General features: G+C 32.7%; 1 long non-coding RNA gene across 2 annotated transcripts; it reads right to left on the reverse strand.

Annotated features, from left to right (window-relative positions):
* Positions 1-1,417: 1,417 nt before the first annotated feature.
* On the reverse strand, positions 1,418-3,955 carry LOC117274596 (uncharacterized). 2 transcript variants are annotated; one of them, XR_011414414.1, is made up of 4 exons: positions 3,777-3,955; positions 2,965-3,082; positions 1,955-2,399; positions 1,418-1,905 (listed from the first exon to the last, which is right to left on the reverse strand). It is a non-coding gene; the product is annotated as an uncharacterized lncRNA (long non-coding RNA). The 2 variants fall into 2 exon arrangements; XR_004504723.2 differs by having other exon boundaries at positions 2,965-3,955.
* Between the last annotated feature and the right edge of the window lie 1,540 nt (positions 3,956-5,495).

Consider the following 5,495-nt stretch of genomic DNA (forward strand, 5'->3'; position numbering starts at 1 on the left):
AATTTAATTGTTTTTAAAATGTATATTTCATAATCATTCATGTTCATCCATTGTGAGGATATTCATGGGATCGGGGTTGCCCGCCTGCAGCAGGCCATATTGGCTTTATATTATTATTATATGGAACGGGGATGCCCGCCTGCAGCAGGCCATATTGGCTTTATATTATTATTATATAAAACGGGGTTTCCCGCCTACAACAGAACTTATAGGCTTTATCATTATATGGATCGGGGTTGCCCGCGCGCAGCAGGCCATATCGGTTTTTTATCACGCTTGGGCTGAAGGAGCCCCTCCGGAGTCTGTACACACACCCAATGAGCGTAGATGACTATATATTCGGGATGAAATTCCCAGGGCATGGGCTTGCCTTACTTATTTATATTGTGATGAATTTTCCTGGACATGGATCTTGTCTGTATCATTTATATTTGGGGATAAATTACCCCAGGGTTGGACTGGCCTTATACGGTACTAAAAGACTGACTGTCAATCAATATGTGTGTGTGTGTGTGTGTGTGTGTGTGTGTGTGTATATATATATATATATATGTGTGTGTGTGTATATATATATATATATATATATATATATATATATATATATATATATATATATATACACACACACACATATACGGGATGGAATATCCCTGGGCTGGATTGGGTATAAACAGTACCGAGTGACCGAATGATTAGCGGCCAGTAGTACATGAGGTCTTTCCACTTAGATGTCATAATTCTCATATCATGCAGTATTGATCTATTTTTCTTGTACTAAGTTTAACTATTGAACTTGAAAGCATGCCTACATTTATGTACCATTATTTATATATATTGGACTGTACCTGCGGAGCTCGTTACTACTTTCAGCCCAGAGGTTAGTCTTGTTACTTATTGAGTTGGTTGTACTCATACTACACTCTGCACCTCGTGTGCAGATCCAGGTACTTTCGGACGCGACGACTGTTAGATCTCAGAGTTCTATCAGTTGGAGACTATCAAGGTAGTTGCCTGGCATCCGCTTACCTTGACTCTCTTTCCTTCGGTTATTGTATTGTTCTATACTTTTAGACAATATTTTATCAGTCAGACTTTGTATTCATATTATATGCTCATGTACTTAGTGACACCGGGTTGTGGGAGTGTTTATATCTGTATTTGTGGGATTTCTTCCGTTGAATTTAAATATTATATTTACAGATTTAGAAGACATAGTGGTTTATTGAGATTTTCGGTTTGCCTAGTATTGAGATAGGCGTCATCACGATAGGTGCGATTTTGGGTTGTGACAAGTTGTGACACCGGGTTTTGGGGGTTCCTAGTGGATGTTCATTATTATAGTCACGTAATTATTATCATTTTATCTTGTAATTTATACTTTATACAGGAATTGTCAAACCACGAGATCTTTCCATCATTGGATAGTGTAAAAGCATCTGCCATGCAATAAGGACAAGCTAATTTTCCCGCTGTACTCCCTCCCTACAACATTGAATACGGTTGAAAATTACTTATTGTGCACATCAATACAACTTGCATTTTAAAATTATTCTTACTTGAAACATCATATGTTTGGACCCCCTCCTCCCATAAATGTTTTAACTCTTCAATGAGGGGTTGTAAGAAGACATCAATTTTCTGTTTTGGATTTTTTGGACCAGGTATAATCACTGATAAAAACATGTATTCATACTTCATGAACATCCAAGGTGGCAAATTATATGGCGTGACTATCACAGGCCAAAAAGAATATTGTTGGCCTGATTGACCAAATGGATTAAACCCATCAGTGGACAATCCCAATCTCACATTTCTCACTTCAGATGCAAAACTTGGATGTGTTTGATCAAAATTCTTCCAAACAGGAGATTCTGAGGGATGACCCATGACACCTTATATTTCATGCTCAGAATGCCACCTCATATGCTTTGCAGTAACATTTGATGCGTACAACCTTTGTAGACGCGGAGTTAAAGGAAAATAATACATCTTCCTATAAGAAATATTAGTTTTCTGCTTGGAATGTTGATATTTTGATCTCTTGTACCGAGGGTGGGCACAAAACTTGCAATTGACAAGTTCATTATCTTCACACCAATAAATCATACAACTATTTTTGTAGCGGTCGATCTTCTCTACTGGTAAGCCCAACCCTCGCATTAGCTTTTTGGTACTATAAAAGCTATCTGGCATTATGTTATCAATTGACATCAGTTCTGATATAAATTGACATAAATCATCGTACAACTTTTCAGAAAAATGATGTTCTGCCTTTAGATTCAAAAGCCGAGCAACGACGGACAACTGCGATTGTCCGTGTGGGTTTCTCGGCCAAATTTCCTGTTCTGATACTTTGAGCATATTATAAAGATTTTGCATGGTTGGATTTGGTTCCTCTTCTATATTACCACCAAAAGAAGGCCCACCAACATCAAAAACCATAGACTGAAATGCATTATGAGATTGAGTTTACTTTTTATTTTGACACTTACGATGATTACAAGGACATCTTAGCTTTTCACCGTCCATGCATTCTGGATGTCTTTTAGCAAATGCGACAAACTCCTCAACCCCTATAATAAATCTAGGATTTATGAATCCATCTTCCAATACTCTAGCATACATCGACTCACGATCAGAATTATTCATATTGTACGCTCTAACACAAAGAATAAATATGTGTTAGAACTTACATGATGACAAACAAGATTATCTGTTGTAATTAAAGTTGTCTATTATCTAGCTGTTTTTAAAAAAGTAAATTTAATATGTTAGAACATATTTGTACTAAATTAGACATGTCAAGCATGCATTCTGCTATAGAATCCAACAGAAAAGGGCACTAATTTAATAAGATCCAAAGATAACTAGAAAAGTCACGAGTTTCTTACCTAAATGTATCAACATCAATAAAAGTCCCAAGGAAAAAATATATGTAATGACAAATATTGAAATAGAGGTTACCATTCACTAGATAAATCAGAAAAATATCTAGAACTGCGTACTTCTTGGAACTGTGTAATGTCTTTTTTAATCTTTCTGCTAGGGAGGTGCTTGACTCCTTGCTTATATGTTGAAGAAACTGATCCAAAAAAGAGAATAAAACAGAAAACTATAAATTACCATAGTTTAAGACATTTAGACAAGATAAATAAGATAATTAATATTGTTTAAGAGCACTGAGTTTACTTTATGAGATTCCAGCAATAAAAGGATATAAATCAATTTAGAGCCAGGAAGCAACATATATAGCAGGTATATAACCAAAAATAACCAAAAAGAAGGTATAATCATACAAGTTATAGCAAATTGAAAATCATCACCACTCCTAAAGAATTTTTGAAACACTCAAATGCACTCAATATGAGGCTTATCCTACGCACCCGGTCCCTTTCGACAACTAAGAGTAATTTTGAGTTCCTAACCATTGCGACAGTAACTCTACCATGAATGTTATATCCTATGACGAGGTTGATGAATTGTCTATGAACTACAATGATGAATTAGCTCAAATAGGGTTTTAACAACAAGGACCATATTCATCTAAGTAACTAAAATATTATTACCTAAAAAATATGAGAAATTTATTAAGCATTTATAGGAAACTTTTCAAAAGCTGGAAAACAAAAGCCTGCACATTCTTCATCTTTTTAATTGTTTTCAAGACAACAAAGTTGATATCTACAATAAGCACAATCGCTCCCTTTAGCAAAATTAGAGCTTTTTCCTTTGCTCAAAATTAAGACCAAATCAGAAACAAGAAATTAAAAGCTCACCTATCTCAGAAGTATTTCAAACCCACTTCAAGTGAATGATCCAATATCAAAGCTTAATAAAGACCCATTAAAAATTGTACCTAAATTAGTTGCATGCAAAAGCTTTTTAGCTAAATCAGAGTTTTTTGAGCTTAGATAGAAGAACCCAATAGCAATACCCAAATATTATTCACTTTGGAACAGAAAAAATTATAAATGATTATTTGCAAGACGAAAATGGATAATCCAAAGAAGTATGTAGATAATTTGCTTTAGTGTGAAAAAAGAAGAAGATAATTTCAAAAGTTACAAGACATTACACAAAGAAAAAAATTAAAAACAAGAAAAGCCAATAAAATTTTTGGAAAGTTACAATATGATTCATGTATATGATGTCTTTAATTTTAAAAGAATGGTAAAAATTAGAAACAAAAATGAAAATAACAAGCTTAAATCAGTAAGGGATTTTGAAAAATAAAAAATTAAGATGAGGATAGTTTTGTATTGAAATAAATTAATTTTCTGTTTCTGCTTCTTGGAAGAAACTAGAATTTTCTGCTTCTTCCCAAAACCAGAAAAATTGTTTCTGCTGCTGGCGTAAAGTACTTCTCCGTCTTGGTCAAATAATTTAATTTTTTTTAAAAAAGTACTTTTAGCCTCCCAGCAACTTGGCCAAACATGCTCTATGTCACATAATTGAGATAGATGAAGTATTTATCTACTTAATTTTTAATGTATTAAATTTATCTAACTAAACAAGTGTTCATATTCAAGACTTTCTTTTTTATTCATTTCACTTTTGTACACCTTTTTCTTGTTCTTTCTTCAAATTATGTGAAACTAATTGAGCAAAAATTATTTGTAGCCGCTGAGTGAAAATAATGACAACTGATAGTCATAAAATAAGGTATATAATTTATAGCCCAAAACCAATTATAAGGGTTAGCAAGTGAAACCCAGAAAACCATCGGAAGACTAGCTTCTTAATGCAACCACAATAACTGCTAGCCCGGCCTTAGATAATCACCTAACCTTCTTTTACACTTAATATTAGTAGTCAAGAAATTTCAAATCCCACCAAATCACACCAAAAATCCTTCAAACCTAGTGAAATCCCCGTCAAAATCTACCATTTCAGCCCAAATATTCCATTAAACCTAACATTCTTCTCCATAACCACCAAACTTCTTCCTATTATACACAAATATTTTTTATCTTTTACAAAAAAAAAAAAAAAAAATTTAGTGATCCAATCTAAAAAAATATAATATTCCAAAGCAAAATTACCCATGACATAAGAAGAAGATGAAGAAGGTGATGTATAGGTTTTACACATACTATACACATTATACATTATATATACTTTTTATACATATATATATATATATATATATATATATATATATATATATATATATACTTATATATAACTTATATGAACATTGAATTTGTATAAAAAGTGTATATGCATTATATCAGTGTAGATACACCTTTCATATAATACATAATATATACATATTATATACAATATTTTCAACACTCACCATAGCCACTGTAATCTTTCACGTCCTACGTTTATAATAAATGTATCATTAGTGTATAATGTATACACATTAATTATACACCATATTATACAATTATTATACACTGATTATATATGTATAAATAAAGGAGCATTCACAATAATTGAGGATAATGAACTTGGCCGGAAAAAGTTTTTCTCCGACAACGGCTATTTTA

Source organism: Nicotiana tomentosiformis, chromosome 2 (genome assembly GCF_000390325.3).
Source record: "Nicotiana tomentosiformis chromosome 2, ASM39032v3, whole genome shotgun sequence".
Classification (NCBI taxonomy): domain Eukaryota; kingdom Viridiplantae; phylum Streptophyta; class Magnoliopsida; order Solanales; family Solanaceae; genus Nicotiana; species Nicotiana tomentosiformis.